Source organism: Manis pentadactyla, chromosome X, assembly GCF_030020395.1.
Source record: "Manis pentadactyla isolate mManPen7 chromosome X, mManPen7.hap1, whole genome shotgun sequence".
Classification (NCBI taxonomy): domain Eukaryota; kingdom Metazoa; phylum Chordata; class Mammalia; order Pholidota; family Manidae; genus Manis; species Manis pentadactyla.
Genome location: NC_080038.1, coordinates 1,124,282 through 1,147,291, shown reverse-complemented (window position 1 = coordinate 1,147,291; position 23,010 = coordinate 1,124,282). Strand labels below are relative to the sequence as shown.

At 46.5% G+C, this 23,010-nt stretch overlaps 1 long non-coding RNA gene across 4 annotated transcripts in view; it reads right to left on the bottom strand.

The window, feature by feature from the left end:
- Positions 1-1,131: 1,131 nt before the first annotated feature.
- Positions 1,132-23,010, bottom strand: part of LOC130682014 (uncharacterized) — a 31,838-nt gene continuing 9,959 nt past the window's right edge. For 2 of the 4 annotated variants that reach the window (XR_008995303.1, XR_008995301.1), the window contains exons 2-4: positions 19,399-19,543; positions 10,442-11,783; positions 1,132-1,486 (exon numbers count right to left, since the gene is read on the bottom strand). This is a non-coding gene — a long non-coding RNA (uncharacterized LOC130682014). The remainder of the gene's footprint in view (positions 1,487-10,441; positions 11,784-19,398; positions 19,544-23,010) is intronic. The other 2 variants (XR_008995304.1, XR_008995302.1) reach the window with 1 other exon arrangement.

Genomic DNA, 23,010 nt, shown 5'->3' with positions numbered 1-23,010 from the left:
GAGGGCCCAGGGTGACTAAAGACGGACCGTCCTGAATGTGCACCTACGTACCATTGTGTAGCCTGGATGCCTTGCCCTTCAACGGGCAGAGGAGCGGGCGGGAAGCCCCTCTCCGAGGAGGCATCAAGTCCTCTCCAGCTGGGAGTCCCGGCTCCAAGCGTGGTCTGGAATCAGACTGCCTTCCGCTTAAACCCAGATTCGAGCCTCCCATCGTTAGGACATCCTGGGGTGCCGGATTTGAAACATGAGAATAATTCTATGATGCCTCCTGTATGAGGCCATTGTGAGAAGTATTAATGTATGTGGAATGTCTTGAATGATAATGGCATAAGCAAACCCCTGACACATGCCAGTGACCCTTTTATTCTGAATATTGTCAGTTCACCAAGGCACAGTTAGAAAAAAAACAGATGTGACTCCAAGTAAGAATCTTATTGACTAAAGAGGATGGAATTGTCAGGGTAAGTCACAGGCTGGAATGCCAGCTAACAAGATAAGAATTCACATGCTTCTTTGAAACTTTATGTTAAAGAAAAAAAAGATGTTGGATTTCGTCTAGAGATCTGAATGGTGAAGGTAGGTTTCTCTTTTTCTGTTGGCTGGAGTTATGCATGGCAGGGCAGCTACGATAAGAGGGAGACAGTTATCTTGGAGATTCACATGAAAATTCTGAACGTGAATGCAGGATGCACATGTTTGCAGGGGGCTCTGTGAAACCCCGCACTCAGGCACCCACAGCCTCACTTTGAGATGCTCTGTTTGGGTGACCCCTGCACCCACATGGCCTCGGCAACCTCAGGATTCTTGCCAAAAGTTTCAGAAATGCTCAAGGGGAAAAAAAAATCAATAAGGTGATTATTGTTAAGTGGTGGGTCCCCTATTCACATCTCGGTTGTTTGGAGAAAAATGTTTAAGACCAAGTGTATTGTTAGTACATTTTGAAGAAGTGTGATGTTGCAGGGAAAGGAAAAACATGGTAATGTGCTCTTTGCTTACTTACTTTATAGATGAAGAGGCAGAAAAGTCCACATTCTAGAATTAGTTCTAAGGGACTAAAGTGAGACATTTATGTGACATAAACATTTCCACTTAGCACATGTTGGATGCAACCCAGAGATAAATAAAAATATATCAACACCATGTAAACATCAGTACTGTCAGGCTGGACATAATTTATTTCAATCCTTAAAGAACCCCTGTCAATGAGGGAGAAATGTTGATTATTTTGTACACTGGGGAACTGATAAAGGTAAGTCATGCAGCCCAAGTTAGCATGAGCCAGGGTCAGGCATGTTGCAAACGCCTGTGTGTCCAACTTCAGGACTTGCGTGTCCACCCAGATGATGTCTTCAGTTGCTTTCTGCTCTCTCTCCTGGGGACAGCTCCATGGTCTTCTTGTGTTTTGTGCATGGTTATCCGTGCTTCCCATTTTCTGTCCATGTTTTTGTGACATCTGATCATTCCAGATAACTGTGGGCTCCAGGTTCTATTATTGGAAGAAATGTCAATTTAAAAGTGGGGTCATTTCATTGAAAACGATAAATGAGCTTATGGAGTTTTCCACTGGAAAATGACGGCCCTTGTTCTTGAACCACTCCAGGGTAACATCTTCAAGTTCATTTGAGGGGACACATGTAACAGTCACTCAGGGGGAGGATCATGCGCTGAGCTCTCCCTATGCCATCTGGACCCGGAGTTTCTTACATAAAATCCTCAATGATGCTGTGAGGTAGGCACTATGGATATCTCTGCCTTAAAGATATGACACTGGAGTTGCAGAAATGTTAAGTGGTGTGAGACACAGCTCAGCTCGGGGGCTACTGACAACAGCAGATCCACTTATAACCTCTGCACGGCATGACTCATTTTGACTCTCTGGGACCAGCAAATAGGCTGAAGGATGGGAAGGGTTGGGAGTAAGCTAGGAAGTTGAGAATCTTCTATCCAACCATCCATCCACAGATCCATCTACCTACCCACTGATCCATCCATCCATCCATCCATCCATCCATCCATCCATCCATCCATCCATCCACCCATCCATCCATCCACCCATCCATCCATCCATCCACCCACCCACCCATCCATCCATCCATCTACCCACCCATCCATCTATCCATCCATCCATCCATCCATCCATCCATCCATCCATCCATCCATTCACTCATTCACCCATCTGCCCACTGACTCATCTATCCATTTATCCAACCATCCATCCACTACTTTCTGAGACCAGATATTTACACCCATGTGTACCCAGACCTACTTCAATACCTGGCACCGTCTAGGCGATCCATTAAATGAATTAAATGAACGAATGCACTCATGAATGAGTGAATCAGGTTAGTCTGGGTCCTTGTGCGGACTCCTTACAGGGTTATTGTTAGTTTTACCAAGGAATAAATCCAAAGGAACAAAGCATGTTGGTTGAAAAAGGCTTCTGTTCCCAGTTTCACCGGGGGAATCATGGCTACAGGCTGGCTCACGATGCAAAGAAATCAGAAAACATATTCTGTGGAATATGCTCAGATCGCTTTACCGTTCTCTCTGCTTAGCTATTTGTTCCAGAAATAAACAATGAGATTCCAAAGAGTTTCTGTGACTTTATGTAGTAGAGATTAAATGCCAGCCATGTGTAATTGTAATATTGATTCAAAAGTTATGGTTCGTAAATAACACAAGAGAGCATGATATTCTCCCGTGGTTTAGAAAATTGTGAACGGCGGGTTGCTGTGAACATTACTTACTCAGTTCCATCTCCATCCCCTTCCCAACAACTGAGACACATGCTACTCTAGAAATTTGGAAAACAGAAGAATAATGCTATACCCCCATGTTGGCAAAGATTTAACCAATATGGGATACTCTATATTTTAAACACTGCTCATTTCATAATGCCTGGAAGATCACATGCATGTCTTTTTTTCCCTTAAAAGATATCTTTATATTGCATTAAATATACTTCTATTATATCTTTGCTTTTAGAATCTCCATCTGAATGCATCTTTCACCAACAGTAGCTATGTAAGTTTAAGCAGCCAGTTACCCTGGTTTAAAAGAATTGTCCACACCCCTGAGATGGACAGATGCTAACATTCAGTGAAAGGTGGCCTTTCAGCAGCTACACCCTGGAGCATGCCACCATTACCTACCCGTGTCAGCCAGCATTGACCTTCAGACTTCCATTTTCGAAGTGGAGCCCGGTGCCCCAGGCAAATGCAGTGTGTTCACTGCAGACTGGAGCTTTGAATATCCTCCACCAAAGACCACAGGGCCCTCCCCACGCAAACTCTGCCTTTGGTAACAGTGCCCTCTAAGTGCCTCCACGTAGCATGACTCGCTTTTAAGATTTAATGAAAAAAAAACTTTTAATCCCTTTGTATCTTCATTTGCTGTTCACACATTAGTTATAACCAATTTCTTTCTGGATTTTATAAAGGTCCCTTTTCCCTCCAGTATTTTAAACCCTCATTTGCAACTTCTTCCCCTGGCTTGACCTAATCCGCCCTCCCTCCGAGGGGCTGTTTCTGCCCCCCCTCCCCCCGGGGACACGCCGCACCACGCTGGCATGGAGGGAGACAATACAATCGCTCACGTGTGCTGTCGGCAGCCATGCCTGCGCTTCCACCGGCGCTGACCCAGCTTGGGGGCTCCACTCACCCTCTCCATGATAAATTGCCTGGGTGTGTGCAGTTTCCGCTGAAGTGCAGACAGGTGGCTGGCCAAGGTTGCCCACCCCCGCCACCTCCTTGGCGAAGCGGACCCAGGGAACCCCCGGGTTGCACTCTGCTGCCATTTCCAGCTTGCAGTGTGTTTACATACACTGTGGGATGGGTGGCGCCTTGGGGTTTCTGCTTCCTGGGGTCTACCTCCGAAAGGTGTGCAACTCCCTTGGAAATCTGGGACCTGGGTATCACGCTGCACATGGTATTATTAGGTTACTAGGTGACAAGCTGGGGATGATAATGGTCATATTCCCAGGGGTCCAGTTGAATTGAAGTATTCATAAATGACCCCAGTAGAAAAGAGTTCCGTGGTCACATCTATTGGGGGAAATTGACAATCATAACCACCAAATCTCTTGAAGAAGATTTAACTGCACATCAGCAAAGAAAAGACAAAGAGATTGTCTCACCTTCTGTGTTCACGGTTCCCACATGTTTTGGTTCAGAGAGCCTCTTACTTCCCTGCTGGGACTATCATTAGCATCCCGAGTTATTGGCATTAGCAAGAATTGCTCACCATAGTTTGGAAGCTATTTAACTCGAGGACAGACGGACAGAATCACCTGGCCATTTGCACTGAAAGGTGCATGGAAATCCCTTTAGGGGGATGATGCCAATTGTGGCCCCGTCTTCCTGTGCTTCATCTTCGTGGGCCAGGCAGCTTACCCCATCTACAACCCGGGGCTTCCAAGACTCTCAGGGCTGCGTTCTACAAATATGCATTTTCATCTACAAAAGTTACACAGGGCGGCTGTCCAATCAATATGGCACATATTAAAATATTTAATAAATCAATGCACAGTGGTGGTGATGCCTAGCTTGCTCGAGTGACTCTAGAGAGAACACCTTCAGGGTCAGCAAGAGAGGTGGATTCAGTCTGCCCTGAGGCATGGATATCTAAACAAGGGGCTTTTCACACCATCAGATTTTCACACATATTTTGTGGCTTTGGTCAAAGAGCATTTGGCAGAATAGGAGTATTTCAGCCTGTCGCCGGGCCAAGCCATCACTAGCCATGCCAGTGAGCTGTGCAGAACCCCACACATCCTTGCATGGCACAGAGGGTGCATGGCCCCAAGCTCCCCACCAAATGAAATGAGCGTGTGCTTTTGGGCGGCCCCACTGAGTCTCACGCATCGGGGATGTGCTCAAAGGGGCAGAGGATAGACTGTGTGATACCTGTTACCTGTGGAGTCCCTGCTCTTTCTCATACAGGCACAGATTTGCCTCGTAAAAGAAAGGGTCTAGTCTTTCAACTAACCGATTTTCCTAAAAGAAAAAATAAAGTTGTCAATGAAAAAAAAAGAGAAAGAAAACCCCATACTGCATTACAGAGAAGGTTCTGACTGGGGAACACGTGGTGTCTGGGATCTGGGGCTGTCACTGCGGAATCAGAGTCACTGAAGGATGTTGTTGTCACTGTCCCGAAGAGGCAGGATGGACCCCAACCCAACATATGGTTCAGATATCTAGACTTAAAGCATCACACGCACATCTAGAGGGTAGGAAACAGCTTACATAACAGGGCAGGGCTCTTGCAGAGCTTGCATCATGTGGCTTTCTAGGGAGAGAAGACAGGCTTCCCACAATGACTCAAAACCACCTCAGAGAATAGAGGAGAGAGATAGGCTTGGTTTTCATGGTGGTTCCGCGTGGGCAGGGTGAGGCTCCCAAATGCCTCAGCAGGGGCTTGCATGGTCTGAATCTCCCCCGATGCCAAAGGAGAGAGCCCAGGCCCTTCGTGGCAGCTCGCCACACTGTGGAACCCTGGCAAGAGACAGTGGTATCGTCTGCCCACTGGAAGTGATCGTCACTGGAGAGGAACTGAGTCTTTACTGCAAGACCTTCACACTTGCATCTCCTCCTCTGATTCCTCCCACAAGCCCAAGAGGAATGCCAGGAGAGACTTGATTCTCATTTGCAAGTGGATGAAGCGAATGCAGACCCGAGAGGTGCGGGGATGCGCCCTGCATACATGGCATTGCGTGGTGCCCACTGTGCACGACTGTCCATCAGAGCTGCCACATTCCATACCTTCATCCGTGGGTGCAGCTGCAGGTGATGGGGACAACCGAGGTGGCCTCCCAGAATTCCCTCCCAAGAGGCACATTCTATAGGATGGAGGCCACGTCCTGCAGGAGCCCGGCCAGAGATTCTACAGTTCTGCCAGGTTTCTCATCTGTGTCTACCATGCCCACGTTAATGCAGAGGTGTGTGGCTATCAGCTCACACAGGCTCTTGAGCCCCAACACTGTTCATTGCTCCCCAAAGTTTCATCCCATGTCCTCCACCATGCCAGGAGTGTCGACACCACAAACCAGTGTTTCTTTCCTTTTCCTGGAAAACCAGTTATTATTGTCAAACCTTTCCCAGTACACCAGCGTTCCTATGCTGTACATCCCCCAAGGAGGGAGGGGAAAATTGGATGCAAACCATGCATTTAACAAAAAAGATGAGCATTAAGATAATTAACAACTACTCAAACAGGAATAGACATGCAACGTCAGAAATGTAAGCAGGTTATCAAACCAGGTAGGACTCCCCACTGGATTCCCAACATCTTGGCAGGGCGTCTGTGAGGACCAGCCAGCACCACAAAGAGATGCATACGAATCTCAGGCCAGAGGCCCCATCCAGGAAGCCTTGCACTGAGAAAATTTCCGTGTGCAAAACTGTCACGCAAGCAGTTGCCAATTTTCCTGTCATGTTTTCCCACCACCTGAGTGCCTTATCAAGCCAGAACAGAGCTTTGCAGTATATGGAAGAATTGGGCTATTTCCAATTTTTAGAAAAAAATTCAATCTGTGAAAAAATCTTCCGGCTAAAAAATGAATGCATTTGGGTAAACATTTGGGGTAAAAATTACAACTTTGATTCCCAAATATTTTTGTAGGAGGTGGAGAAATGGGCAGCTCATGGCTAATGACTTTAAGTTCCATAAAGTCTGGTAGCAAGTGTTATACGTTCATTTTCAAACATAGGTTTGAAAGGAAGAAAAGCCATTGGTTATAAGCATGGCTTGTGGGTTATTTTTAAATGTTTAAAATAGGGAAGCATACTGCACATAGGTATGGTCTTCATGCATATTCTACAGGGACAGCATAGGAGGAGGTTGTATCATTAACAGGTGGTGATGGGAGTTGGTCGATGGGGCAGATACAATAAACCAGATTGGGGGTAGTCTAATTCATCGATGGAATTAGAGTTCTGTAACCCAGAAACATGTGAGAGATAGTCCACCAGGATTGGTTAGAAAGTAGACACACACACAGCCCCAATGGAAAAAGAAAAAACAAAAATGAAAAAGAGGGGGCTTTTACATGAAGAAATGGTAGGAAGTCCATTATCACCGAAGCCTGGCTTTCCAGGACCCATAAAAAAAGCCAGCTCAAAAATCAAGAAAAGAAATAGAAATACCATTTGACCCAGGAATTCCTCTCCTAGGAATTTTCCCTAAGAATGCAGGAGCCCAGTTTGAAAAAGACAGATGCACCCCTATGTTTATCACAGCGCTATTCACGATAGCCAAGCTAAGTGTCCATCAGTAGATGAATGGATAAAGAAGAGGTGGTACATATACACAATGGAATATTACTCAGCCATAAGAAGAAAACAGATCCTACCATTTGCAACAACATGGATGGAGCTAGAGGGTATTATGCTCAGTGAAATAAGCCAGGCGGAGAAAGAGAAATACCAAATGATTTCACTCATCTGTGGAGTATAAGATCAAAGGAAAACTGAAGGAACAAAACAGCAGCAGAATCACAGAACCCAAGATGGACTAACAGTTACCAAAGGGAAAGGGACTGGGGACGATGGGTGGGAAGGGAGGGATAAGGGGAAAAAGGGGCATTAAAATTAGCACACATAATGTAGTGGGGGGTGGGGGGATATGGAGAAGTCAGTATAACACAGAGAAGACAAGTAGTGACTCTATAGCATCTTACTACACTGATGGACATTGACTGTAATGGGATATGTGGGGAGGGACTTGATAATAGGGGGAGTCTAGTAACCATAATATTGCTCATGTAATTGTACATTAATAATACCAAAATAAAAAAAATATCAAGAAGAGAAAGCCTTAGAAAATGGGCACGTGTTTCCTGAAGATATCTGGAAGCCTGCTTATTCCTAGTAAAATGATTAGTAGTTGATTAGTAGTAACCTAATTCTAGTTGCTAAATTATTCTGCAAATATCTGTAGGAGCAGGCATTTCAATAATACCTGAGTGTGTTTTGAAGCCTCAAGAAAAAATCTTGGAACTGGCGCCTGCTGCCAGGGAGACAGGAATTGCTTTCACTACCCGCTATAATTTACTTGTAGGTATGGACGTCTGAATCCATCTAGAGTATCGTTCTTCAATTCTAATTAAAGGAAGTAGCAAATAATTCAAAAGGGTGATGAATAAAAATGTGCCTGGCATTTAGAATGAATGCATATTAGCCTCCTCACCTATCCCCTTGGAGTTTAGAAAATGTGTGGGATTCAGAACCCACCAAGTTTCTGAATATTTTCCTGCTCAGGAAATGCAGCTATTTTCTTCTGGACGACGCATGTTTAACCAGCTGCCCGGTACAAAATCATTCCCAAGGAAGAAAAAACATCAGTGTAGCAGAGACCACATCTGGAGGAGGGCTGAGCAAATGAAGGGTAGAAGACACGTCAACATTGGGAAGGATTTATTTCCAGCGATTCCCACAGGAGGTCAGATTTCAACTGGGTCTCCATGGCCACTTGGGTGACACAGAAGCTAAGAACGGTTTTCCTGTTTTTAAACAGTTCCGTTTTGAAGGTAACCTACGTGAGCGCCTCAATTTTCCCCTCTTAGCCTACAAACGCTAAACGATTTATGATGGGGCTCTTTTAGAAAAGGTTGCTGAACCCTGAAAATTGGTAGCGGGGGCTGGGGCACAGTCACTTGTGAAATTTCTTGGAAAGTTTCTCCCCCGGACTACCGAATAACATTTTGTGCATTCTGCACTTCCAGGAACACTCGGAGGCTGTCTGGCGTAGCTGAAATCATCTGAGAAACAGAACAGAAGAAAATCGTGTCGGAAGCTAAGTGAAGAAGTCAGCACAAGGGAGAGATGGCGTTGAGACAATTATAATGACGGGAGTTTTCTCCACAGTGTTGGGGAGATACAAGAAATTAGTTGGCACACGGAGGGAGATGGTTGCTGCTGGTACCTGTAGGTGGGACGGGGCTTGAGGTATAGATCAGGGATGCTGAAGCAGAAAGATAAAGTTATAGGTGAGAGGCATTGTTTCCGAACCTTTATTTGAGATGGATAAAGAAGAGGAATGGTTGAGGGCAGCCTGGAAGATTTTGAAATGCAAAAGTATGTTAGCTAGAGTTCTCCGTGGAAATGGAACCAATCAGATGGATGGATGGATGGATGATATAGTGATAGACGATAGATAGATAGATAGATAGATAGATAGATAGATATAGAGAGAGAGAGAGAGAGAGAGGTGGATGCATGCATGCATAGATGGTAGACATATATATATAGAGAGAGAGACAGAGAGAGAGAGAGATGCATGGATGGATGGATGGGTGGATGGATGGATGGATGGATGATGGACAGAGATATACATATAGAAATGGGTGGCTAGATGGGTAGAGAGACCCTTTAAGCAATTGGCTCATGTGATTATGGAGGCAAAATCTCACCATCTGTCTGCGAGCTGCAGACCCAGGACAGAGGATGGTCTAAGCTTCAGTCTGAGGGCAGGAGAAGATAGTCCCAGCTCAACAGTCAGGTAGAGTAAGGATTTTCCCTTCTTCCACCCTTTTGTTCTACTCAGACCCTCAACTGATTAGATGTGGCTCATCCACATTGGGGAGGGCCATCTACTTTACTAAATCCACAGATTCAAATGCTCATCTCACCCAGAAACATTTCAGAAACACATCCAGAATCATGTTTATGCAAATATCTGGGCTCCCCATGGTCCTGGCAGGCAGGCACACACAGTTTGCCATCTCAGGAGGGAAGGAAATATTCCAAGAGTTTAGGGAAAAAAAAAAAATGCTTCAGTGTGGTACACTGGGATGGCAGGTGATCATGGTGCAGCAGGGTGTACCCCTTTCTGGACTGATGCCCCCATTTCCCAGATGCTGGCAGTCTGCCCTGCTAATGTCCCAGACTGGGCTCAGTTCAGGGAGGTCAGCCCACCCCTACCCAGCCTGGGGCAGTGAACACGCAATGATGCATTGTGCAAAAAGCCAGCTCAGTGGTGCCATCTGTGTTCCAACCCTCCCCTGGGTATCAGACTGTGTTCAACTCCTGTGAAGACCTGCTCCTTGCTGGGGTGCTCACCCACTCCATTTTCTCTTAAAAGCTCTTCCTGGATTCCCCACCATTCCCAGAACCCTGGAGCCATAAAGCAGGTAGGAGGGAAGAGGCAGACATACAACCCAAGAGGGGCCTGTTTGCACCTGCCCCCAGACAACTCTGATTCAGTCCAGTCTGCAGCCCGACCGTAGCTGGTGCAGACAGGGGGTTGCCAGCTCCTGACCTGGTGCCTGGAACCCTCCCTCTGGACTCAGGAGGGCTGAGCTGACACTTACTGAGTCCCTTCACACCTGTGGCTAATGCCCTGCACGCTGTATGCATGCCTATGGTATTTTTCCGCTTGCAAAATATACCACCTCTTCTGCGCTTTTTTTTTTAAAGCCAGCAAGGATCAAAAAAAAACTTCTTACCTGTGGGTGTTAATGAGATGCCAAATTCAATTTTCCTGCTCACGAGACATCTGTGTCTTCCTGGGCGTGGAAGTGAGAGGGACTGGCACAGACTGTGCCACAGGTACAACTGTCCCCAGTTGTCACAGGCTGGGTCAGGACTGACACCTACATCTCTGCGTCTCTTGGTAAACACAGTACCAAAATCCAAGGGGAGGCCATTTCACGGGATTCACGTTGGGGTCCTTTTAAATTGATGGTGCAATTGATCCTCGTGCCTGCCTTCGGCTTTGGGATATGGGATGCTCCCTGAAAAGCTGGTGAGGCGGGCCAGCACCACACCACAGACCCCACAGGAATAAAATGCTTTGTTCCTTGGGGAAGATTTGCTCCAGCAGACAATACACCAGGGAACTCTCTAGAGCCACACAACGTGCTAGGAGGGGAAGAGGCCTCGAAATATGACACAATCACATTCCTCTTTTCATGCAGAATAACAGAACTTGAGTTCAGAAGCCTGCGCCTGTACACCGAGTGCCTCTACTTTGTATTAGTCGTCTCTCACTGCGTAACAAATTAGCCCCAAAGTCAGAGGCTTAAGCAACACACATTTATCATCTCAAGGTCCCTGGGAGTCGGGCAAGTTGTGCAATGTGACCTAGTCCCCTGCTTCAGGCTGCAAACATCTCATCCAGGGCTCCGGTCTCCTGTGAGTCCACAGGAGGGTCTGCTTCCACGCTCGTGTGATCCACGGCAGGAATGGAGGGCTCCTGTTTCTCCCTGGGTGTGTGTGTGCTGGTGGTCACCTCCACACCTTCCGGCCTGGCCACGTCTCCATTAACAGCTCACAAAATAACAGCTGGCTTCCAGTAGAGGCAGCAAGGCTAGGAAGATGGAAGTTACAGTCATAGGCAACACCGTTTTGGAAGTGACATCCCGTCCCTCTGGCCACGTGCTCCTGCTTAGAAAGAAGACAGTCTCCCTGTATAGTCTCAGGAGGGCAGACACAAGGGTTGTGACTGTTAGGAGGTGCAGATTGTGAGGGTTCCTCCTTGGAGGCTGCCCATTACTACAAAATCCTCTGCAGAAATCCCTCTGTAGCTCTACTATCGAGGTTTCCATAACTACCACTTTTTGGGCATCTTCCCAACGATTAGCTGCTTTGCTGGCTGCAAATGGCACCACAGTCAATGGGCACACTTGGTCCGCGTTTCACAGATTTTTCAGCAGTCGCATCTTGAGCCTGTCAATAATGAGGAACACTGTTTCCTTATCCTGCAGGTTGATTTTATCCAGGGCCACGAGCTAGCCGGGCAGCCCAGCCAATGTGGTGCCACTTCTCGTTCTCACATCTCACGGGGACCTAAGGAGAGAAAGGAGTGAATTCCTTGCATGTAAAAATAAAAAGAGAAACATCACACACCTGTATCCTGTGTAGATTCAGGTCAAATATTTATACAGAGACATCACTCTGTGCACCACAGCCTCTTTTGTTAGGAGAAAAAAGGAGGCTGACTTGAAATGGAAGGTGTCACAGCGGCTAACGGAAAACAAAGAGGCATGGTGGGAAATTGCAAGTGGGGTAGAAAAGTGACTCTAAGGCACAGTCAGCGGCCGATGCATGAGACACAATGCACGACACAGCCCGGGGACCTGCGCCGGGCGATCCCATCCCCACCGGCTGCAGATGCATATGAGACCAACACAGCAAAGGGGAGAAGAGGACCGAACACACAAAGAAGGCTGGGGATGACAATGATGTGCTGGAGGGAGAATGGAGGGATCTCAAACCATGCAGGGCTTCAGCAAGAATTGCTTTTTATGTTAAAAAAAAAAAAGGAGACACGATGCATGCAAAACCTCCTCCTATTTGAAAGGAAAGACATGAAGAGATTCTGATAAAGAATTTCACGCTGTGTGAGTTTCTTCTATGCCAAGATTTGTATGCTGAGGACTTTTAACCACTGTAGTATTATTGTACCCAAAAGGCAACCGATAGGGACCAGATCAATGTGGACCTTATTCAGTTAGGAGAGTAAGATGAGTTATAATTAGCTCTCCAAGTAATGTCTCATTCTAGTGAACTACATTTTTTTTTTTTTGGTTTTACAAAAACACTTGACTAAGTCGGGTGATTTTAAATCTCTCCTACTTCTTGTATGAACTAGTTCTCTGAAGAGTCCATTTTCTCCACACCAAGAGGGTTTTGGGACAGCTGTGGGATGTGTGGATCATACAACAAATAGTGTAAAAAATAACCATAAAGATGAAGGTATCGTATTGGACTTCCTCTGGGGTTTGGTAAATTATGGTTTTCGGAGCCTGGTACTGAATTTGTGAGGGGGCAAGAGACCTGCTCAGACAAAAGCAGGTGGAGAGCCTCCCCAAGCACCGTGTTTATACACTTTAGTGGGAACAGGGTTTGAGGAGAAAAGCACACAGAGATGGAGACAGACGTAGAGGCTGGGACAGCCACATGCATGTCTGCAGAGGTGGAGCGAAGACACAGAGATAGAGATGGGGGGCGACGTAGGTGCAGGTAGATGGGCACATATTAGCCGTAGCTACGAGACAGCCTGGGTGTGCATATGGGGCAGGTGCAGCTATAGCGATGCAGGGTTAGCTGTGGGGCTGGGATTGATCCCAATGAAACAAACATTCCTAATGTGGGTGATGAAGGAATAGCGCTGGTGTTGAAGGTGGAATGATAAATGTATAGGTCTGATACAAATATAAGTGCAGCGCTATAAATCCATAGTATAGGTATAGAAAGAGAAGAATATATATATATATACACACACACACACACATATATGTGTATATATGTGTGTATAGGAAGAGAAGTGTGTGTGTGTATATATATATATGCAAAGCTATATAGGTGTAGGTACAAATATATAGGTTAATACCTATATAGGTGTACAGCACAGATCTAGTAATGGTGTAGCTAACCAGGGAGAGGTATATAGATATAAGTGTGCAAATCGAGGCATAGGTATGTCTATACAGACATAGGTATAAAAGATAAATATAAATAGATACAGATAGAGATGCACACAATAGGTGTAGGTGTTCTAGCACAGGTGTGTGGCTGTAGGCACGCAGACAGGATCCAGGGGACAGCACTGGGCTAGCTGTGGGCACAGGCGTGTACGCTCAGGTCCAGGTCAGAACAGGTGTCACTGGGTAGGCAGGGGTGCAGAGGCACAGACATAGGCACAGAGCTGGGCATAAGATGGGCACGCACCTCAAGAAGGCGAAACCGGAGATCAGGGGCATGGGAAGGAGGGGTCAGCCCGGCCGGGACCAAGCAGGCTGCATGGAGAGGGGGAGGCGGCCTCTTGGTGAGGCTGGAGGTCTTGCTGGGCACCCGGGGAGTCCCACAGGGGACACGGCTGGCCTCTGGGAGCCACGGCTTGCGCGGAAGGCACGGGTGTGTTGGGAGATGCCCCTGGGGTCCTGGACACCATGACAGCCCTCATCCTTTGCAGAGAGTGAGGCTCAGGTCGCTCTTAAACCCCAGCCTTCTCCCTCCTGACTGTCTCTCCTTCATGCTCCCATATCTCCAACACCCGAGTGTGTCGGCTCTGCCCGGAGGCCCCAGACTCGCTCTGGGTGCATGTCAGCCAGAACGCAGTGGTCCCTTGAGGGAGGTGCCAGGGGCCTTCTGGAAGAGGACCACCCCTATGCCCAGCTCCCGTGGGGATGGGTGGGCAGCCCTGTCCACCCCAGCACGTGTTGTGCTAGCCTGGGACCTCCCAGGAACTCCACCCGGGGGGATCCCCTTCCTTCTCCCCCCTTCTGCCCTCTGCCAGCGTGGACACCCCTGTTCCTGGCTCCTACTCTGGGTGTGGGGTGGGGGGCTCCTCAGTGGTAGCCGCTCCTCCCCCTGCCCTCCTGCCCAGCACCTCTGCAGCCTGCACAACTAGTTCTCTGGGTGCCCTCCCAGGGCAAGGCATGTGGGCTCCAGCTCGTCCCCTAAAAGGCGCCAGGTCAAGGGTGCCCTGGAGTCAGAGTCAGAAAAACAACGCGATGAATCAGCGGCACCATCTGAGACTTGGAAGGTGACTAATGCTCCCCAAGATGTTCTGTTTCTAAATCACGGGTGGGTTGTAAGACAGACTTTTTTTTTTTCTTCTTATTTTTCCTTCCCCATCTCTTTAACAGAAGCACATACACCAGCAGGAAGCAGCTTTCAGGATGTCAAAATATTTTTGCAGCTTCGCTGTGAGCAACAGAACCTTTCTCAAATGTGTACCGGGTGCCGCCTCAGATGGTAAAGTCCCACGGTTTCATCTCGACGTTAAGAGGGCTGCTTGTCTCTTGAGAGTTCGGGGTGGGCTTGTGGGGGGGGGGGGCACTCCATGCCTGAAAATCCTTCAGGACCCGGAGAGGAGGCGCTGAAGGAGAGAGCCCCGCATTACAGACAGGCGACCCGTGGGTGTTCTTCATTTTCTTCGACGTATATTCTTGCAAAATAGGAGATTACAGTGCAGAAAAACAAAGGGGAACATCGAACGTGGACATAGGCCGTTTCCACGGGCAAGGAGAGGCCTGTGAAGACTACCAACGGGGCAGTCAGACCTGTTACATAAATTAGCTTCCTTCCATCTCTGTAAAAACCCTCAGAACAGGAACCCAGCTGAGATGAATAATTTATTGGTTCAATTAGAAAGAAATTGGGCCCTTCACACACGCACGCCCCGGAGACAGAGCTCAAATAAAGAACAGGGCGATGCATCAAATACCCTCCGAGATCTGTCACCTGCCTGCAGCAGGGATGCATGTTCTCTCTGGGCAAGCGCCCTCCTTATTCCAGGACCGCATTGAGGTCATGCTTCAAGACGCACCGATAAGTTTTGTCCAGCCACTGAGTGATGTTTTAACAACTGTCACATGCGTGCCTTCTAAATTCTCCTTTCGTCCCCAACAGGAAAGACTAAGTGCAGAGGCGACCTCAGGACCCCAGGGCAGCCTGGGCTGGCCGCTCCGGTGAAAGGCCAGTTCTAGACATCACTCACGTTGTTCGTTGGATTCGCCCCTCCGATGCACGGCGTTGACCTTCTCTGAGGCCACTTCCCAGGCAGGAACACCCACTCTCTTCATCACTGGGGGACCCGGAGGATTCTGAGTGTCCCACCATCCCGTGAGATGCGTGCTCATGTAGAAGAGCCTATTTTTTTTTTCTGTGTCGGATTTTTCTCGCCTCTAAGAGCGCTGGAGCATTGAATGGTACAAAACTCTGGATTTTAGGTGTGGGGACATTCCCCAGCGGGTTCTAGGCAGTATCTGGAGATACTGGGAGTCACAACTTTGGGGTGAGGGCTGCTCCTGGCATCTGGGGGTGAGGGAGGTGTGGAGACCAGGGAGGTTGGTCAGCACCCCACAGTGCCCAGGATGCCTGCCCCAGAGGATGATCTGGCCCTAAATATCAACAGGGCCGAGCTCAGGACCCTGGGCCACATGCGTGCATGATGACAACTTTGTGTACTAACTTCCCAGGGCCACCAGAGCATACAGCCACAGAGTGGCGGCTTAAAACAACAGAAGCGTGTCCTCTCATGGTTCTGGAGGCTGGAAGCCAAGATTAAAGTCCTGGTAGGACTGGTTCCTCCTGGAGGCGCTGGTGGGCGACCTTTCTCCCTGCCTTTCTCCCCACAAGCCCTGAGATTCTGGACACACCACCCCCGTCTTTGCCTCCACTTGTCCCTCCGTGTGCGTCCAGTGTTCACATTTCCCTGTTCTCATAAGGGCGTCAGTTATGGGATTTAGGACCCATCTTCATCCTGAAACAAGACCGTCCCCTTGTCTTCACCCATTATATCTACAAAGGCCCTATTTACAAATTAAGTCACATTCACACCTTCTGAGGCTCAGAACGCCTACCTGTCTTTGGGGGAAACACATTCATTCATTCATCAATTATTTCATTAGCGCCTCCTCAGCCAAGCTAAGCGAACGTTTAGAAAGAACGGTTGGTTCCACTCATGAGGAGCAGTCAGTGTAACCCCGGAGAAGGGTCCAGATTTTCCTTGTCTTCTCCCTAGGCCTGCCTGAAAGATGTGGGGCCACCCTCCATCCAACTCACGTCCACTGCCCTCAAATAACCTGGGGTACAACCGTCCCTCACACAGAGCCTCACCTCTCTCGGCTCAAGGACGGCTCCGCTTGGGGGAGGCATGCCTTTCTAGAAGACATGTTCAAAGGAAAGCCATTGTCTTAAACAAACAAACAAACAAACACATAAAAAAGCCCCTATGGTGTGTAGCCCAGGGTCCCCCAGGCATAGTGTGAGACAAAATAGGAGAGACTGGCCTCCACCGATTCTCTGCAGAATATTCACCAACCCCATGCACAGAATTTCCGAATCCCCGAGCTACGGATGCATTGAAAAATTGCAAGGGACATAATAAAAAATGGTCCAGATGTTATTTTCAGTGATTGAAGCCGTGACCATTTTGGAAGAAAGTAGGACAGCAGCTATATATAAAGATGTCAACAAATAAAAATCCTATTGTGACTTAGCCACCTCAGGAAAACCAAGTTAGGTTCCAGCTTGGTGTCGGATATGGAGGTGGGAAGGTTGGCGAAGACTTTTGTTTTCAAAGTGCACCTGTTTCTTCCGGCACAGGTGAGAGCAAATTTAATTTGCATCAAGGTAATACCCTACTCTGAGGAAAAGCAAGCTCATATCCAAAAAAATATACAGAAGCACTTGACCCTTGTTTGCATGTGTGTGCAGGGTGGGGTGTATATGTGTGCGTGGATCTCTTGGGGGTGGGACACGGAATACTGAAACATGATATGCATTTTAAAAAATTGTCCTTGTGATAATATATATAGATATTCTAAATACATAGTACCCATACATATAAGCACCATAAAATATACTCTTTTAACCTTTCTGAACGGTACAATTCCCTGTCATTAATTTGGTTTAGGCTACCGTACAACCATCACAGCCGTGTCCAAGTATTTCTAATGTAGAAATCCAAGAGGTAAAAAAAAAAAAAAATTCTTGCTTTCTAAAAAAAATGTATCTGGACAGATCAAATGCTTGAAGAACGGGTGCCAAATAATCTTTCTAAAGATGATGAAATCATTTGAGTCAGGCACAGCCCGCTGCACACGGGAATAAACATGGTATGTTTTGCTGATGATGGTCCTGGAGTCCAGTGCAAGTTGTGGGTACACGTGGTACCCCAATATCCTTAATGAAAGCAGGAAGCATGAACATTTGAAACGGCCATCATCACCAGCTCCACTCCATGCACCCCGGGCTTCTAAGCATCAGGCTCCCCCACATGGCTTTTAGCATCTGCATCGAGTTTTATGATAATTTTAAATGGCTCTAATGGACCTTACCTCCATTCCGTGGAACTCAGAAAAAGCATTAACCCATTAATACACCCCCGTGGCGACCGATGCACCCCACATACACTTCACCTTCCGGATCCTTGTGTCGCTCAGAATAATCTGAGATGTGGAAACCATGCTGGCTCGCAACACATTTTCTGGATTTCTTCATAATCAGTGTATATTTTTAGGAAAGAACATGAATGCAGATTATTTTAAAAAATTATTACGACATCCACCAGCCAGGATGCCTTTCTACATGTCTGTGAAATGAAGAAAATAAAGCTTGGTGCCACTTGCTTTCTGTCAGAGCCTGTAGAATGAGCAACGAGATTTCTAGGAATCCTTAGGGGACACCCGACTGGAAATCCCTTCATGGGGATGGTGCCCCCGGAGAGCTCGCCAATGACCACAGGTGCCCCACTCACAACAAGCAAGCTGTGTACTGTTGGGGAGGCACCCCAACACCTGCAATTGGTTCTCTGCCTCTTCTTCATGATAAATGGAGATGAATGGTCGTAAGACTCTTGTTGAATTTAATCAGAAAAGGATGCTGTTGTTGGGCTGAATCGATACCTTTCCATGCTTTTATTAAATCCATGCATTTAATAAATCCCTTCCCGTCCTTCTCTTCCTTCTTTACATACTGATTACAATTCTTTCCCTCCCATCTTAAACTATTTAAATAACGCAAAGGCATGACATGTTCCATTCGCTGATGCACACTTTTGTCTAAAGTTTGTGCCCTGTATTGTTCCTCTGCTCCCCCAGACCCGCTTTCTAAACTCTCCTGCTCAGCCAGCACTGGGGGGCTCACCACCATGGACAGCACCTGTGATGTCTCCCCTTGCCCTCTGACGACTGTTTTGGGTTCTGACAATGGGGAACCTGAGCTGAGGTTGGAGGGAGCAGGTCATCAAAGATGGGTGGTGGTATCCGTGGCTCTCTGACACTGAGTCACTGGGCATGGGTGTTCTCTTCTTATCCAAGACCACGGCTCCTGGACGTGGCCCTGTCCACGTTGCTCTCCTTGGCTACATCCGCTGGCTGACCCTTCCCTCTGGGGATCACCAGAAAACCAAAATGCTTTTCCCATGCAAACACCCGAATCTTCAAGCCCCTCAGACATTGCACAAGAGACGGCAGCAAAAGAGTTGGATACAATATTTCTCTATGGAGAAAAAAATGCAAGAGCAATTACCCTGATTCACACTGACACGCATCAGAAAAAGAAAAATTGCACTTGCTATTTATCAAGCACCTATTGTGTGCAGACATTACGGTAACTTGTTTACACCTATCTCTTTATGTAATCCTTCCAACCTGCTGGGTACGGGGTTATCATTATCCCCAAGGCCCCCTAAGGATGGACAATAGACAGTCTCCGCACAAACTCATGTCTGAAACATTGCATTTCTTTTATTACTATTATATTCATTTTTTTTTGCAGGATATTGGAATCAAGTGCTATTTTGAACACTGGCTGTTTCATGGTAGATAATATAAGCTTGTTTCACAGGAAACCATCTTGCCCGTTTTTAGGAAGTAGATAGAAGTAAGGTTTCTACAGGTAAAATCAATCTGACACATTTTTAGGCTGAATAAAAGAATGGACACATCACCTTTGTATCAGGATTTCCTCAGGCAAAGTCGTTAGTTCGCTGGCGGAGAATCGGGCATGTGGGACGAGCATCAGCCTTCTGAGGGCACTGGGGTGCCAACCGTCACACGACGGGGGCTGAGAAGATAGTTTCAGGCGTGTTTCATCTGTGGACCACATTGGGAGGGGCTTGAATTGTAATGCAGGTTGTTCAACAGATAGAGTTTGATTTTTTTTTTACTGTGTATTTAAAGTGGCTTTTTGTTTCAGAGTAGTTTTAGCTTTACAGGAAATTGCTAATACACTCTTAGGAGTTGGTGTACATACCACACACGTTTCCCTTTTGTTCCATCCTACCTCAGCGTGCTACTTTGTGACAACTAACGAATAAATATTGATACATTATTACTGACTAGTTCACAGTATTCCAGTTTCCTTCAGCACCCTTTTCTGCCTCAGGCCCCCCATGCAGGACCCGCATGACATGTCCCATCGCCTCGGGTTCCTCTGGGCTGTGACGGCTTCTCCGACTTCCCTTGATTTCTGATGACCTTGACAGTTTGCAGAAGGGCTGATGATGCATCCTGCAGGATGCCCCCCTTCACTGGGGTTTGTCTGATGTTTTTCTCATGATGAGGTGGGGGTTGTGGGTGTGGGCAGGAAGATGGCAGAGATAAAGGGTTGCCCTGTCATGTCATATCAGGAGCACGCTCTCACCCTGCCTCACTGCTCTGCATGTTGACCGCCTGGCAGAGGTGTGATTGTCATGTGTCTCCACTGTCAAGATACTCCTTTACCCCCTCGTTTCCATATGTATTATTTGGAAGGAAGTTACTATGTTGGTAATTGATTTGTTGAAGAACGTTTCTCTGATGCAATGTCCTTATTAAGAAGTGCTTGTGGGGACAGCAGAAGTGCCTATGGCCAGGATCCTCCCGTGACCCTAAACCACTTGGTGATGTCACTGGGCTGCTGCTAGGCTCCTGCTCCCACACCCGTAGGCAATGAGCTATGACTGACTGAGTCAGTATATAAAGAGCTCTGCCCAGTGCTCTAGGCAGAGGCAGAGATGGAGGTGGGTTACAGACCTACAGACCGCTGGGTGCAGACATGATTCTAGTGCTCAATGTACTGCCGTGAGAATAAAGACGAGTAAAAACACTTTTAACCCAAGAACGTTCCATTGTCATTTCTCGGTCTCACTGAATCCACAGTGAACCCACCCAGGGCCGAAACCCTCACATGAGACAGGGAGAAAGTATGTTCCCTTTATATTAAGGATGTGGAAAACCTCTGCTCTTCACCATGAGGAGCTTTAATAACAACGATCTTGCAGAAATTACTGAATTTCCCAAAAGCCTCTTGCTTCAAAGGCTTCACCATAAGAGGAAGTAAGTTATACAAGACAATTGAGGATTTTCACAACAGAAACAAGGCAGGGAGTCAGTTTCTGAAAGCAAAGTTCTCTCAGCAACTTGTCTTCTCAATGGCCTTTAATAATTGAATTCCACTTCCTGCAATTGCCTGATAACTTCTATCGGACCCAGTATCCCAGAGATAACATTTATAAACTCTCAATGAAATCTTAAAAAAAAAAAAACGAAACACAACCCTATCTGAAGGCACTGATGAATGACCCCAAATAGGAGAAACTGGAGGGCAGGATCTCTTGAAAACACAAGGAACTGCTCTGTGGAAGATTGGCGTCTATGCGGCCGACATTCACGAGGACCGTGCCCAGTCAGCTGATGTGGGGAAGGCTAGACTTCTGCAGGTTTGTCAGCCTACAAGTCAGAGGGCAAAGATGGCAGCTGCCAGAGTCACAGTGAATAGGACGTGACGAGGATGTTCCTGAAAGGGGAGTCTGCAAGCTGGTGCCTTAAAATCTGGGCATGAATGTTGCCCAAATCCTGGGCATATCTGGACTATGCATGTGTGGGGAAGCCCTGGCGAACCAGGGTGTACATTTCTGCAAGAAGCAGGGATTTTAGCCTCTGCCCACTGCAGGGAAGGCAGCCTTGAGAATTTACAGCCAGTCAGGCAAATTGAGTCTTCAGAGGACGACAACTGACTTCAGAGTCTATACAACACACCAACACCAATATCCGTGACAAAAAGAACAAACTGATAGACGTGAAGAATCAGGGAGATGTAACCTAAAATCCACTGAAAAAAATTATCGATACCTGCTAACCCCAGATGATCTACGGGGGAAAGTACCAGATAGGAACTGTAAATATGCTTCCGGAGCTGAAGGAAAATAGTTACAAGGAATAAACAGATGGGGCATTTGAGTAGAAAATTGGAAATGATAAACTGAGTGCCAAATGGGATTTCCACAACCCAGAATAGGAAAGCTCTTCAAGAGGTTTCACTGTAGACTCAAAATAGTAGAAGATGGGGTCAGTGGTTTGAAAATAGGACCAGAAAAATTATCTAACCTGAGAAATAGAGGGAAAATGATGTCAAAAATGGCAAAGGCCCAGTGACCTGAGGGACAATATTAAGTAGTCTACTTGTACGTAATTATATATATTATATATTTGATGTTATATATTATATAAACATTATATAATAAAATATGTAATAAAGGACTATATATTGTAATTATGTAAGTATATAATGCAACATTATAATTAAAATACAATGACAAATTATAATCATCTGTTAATATATAATAGAAGATTACATACTACATTATGATTATTATACCATGATATCATTATAGAGTATATTATTATAACATATGTAACATTAGAACACATTTATATAATATATAGTAACATATTTACTAGAAGACAGAGATAAGACAAGGAAAGGTTCTTGGAGAAAGAATGTCCCCAAATAGCTAAAAGCTGTAAACAACCCAAAAGTGCACCAATAGGTGAGTAGATGAGTAGATAAACAGCCATAGGTATATCCTCACAACGGCATCCTACACACCAATAAAACAGAACCACACCCACAATCTCATCATGCTGACAGAAGCCTTTCCCGAAAGTGTATATATGACGTGACTCCATTTGTGTCAAGTTACAGAACATGCAAAACTTAGCATGCAAAAAAAGAAGATAAAACAACCCAAAATAAAGGAATTATTGGCAGAGCACAGGGAATATTCCAGAACTTTTCAGGGCGATGTAGTTTCTATGCCTCGAGTGGGTGTGAATGATCATCAACACACTGAATGGTGCACACGAGACAGTCACCTTCTACTAAACCCAAGTTTTACCTGCCAGACAAAACTCTAACCCATAGCATGTGCTTTGTGGCATATTTAACAAAGGCAGGGTGCACAGAAGTCCAAACGTGGTATGGACCTTCACAGTAGCACACGCTGTCCTTGCATTTCCGAGTAAAACCCATGTTTCTGAAAGTCAAGTACGCACCCTATATCATCCCATAATCTTTTTTAATGGCATCCAGCACCATGCAGAATTGGGGAGGGAGGGTCATAAAAATGCCAAAGTCCTTGTGTACCCTCAAAAAAGTACCGAATGCAAGGCACATACTAGTTTTAAGCAAGATGTTGAGAATAATAACCCCTGAGTGATTACCAGTTACTAATCTCCATTACTACTTATCAGACGCTAACAGGCGGGTCAAGTCCCTGGGCTGCAGGTCAGATGCACAC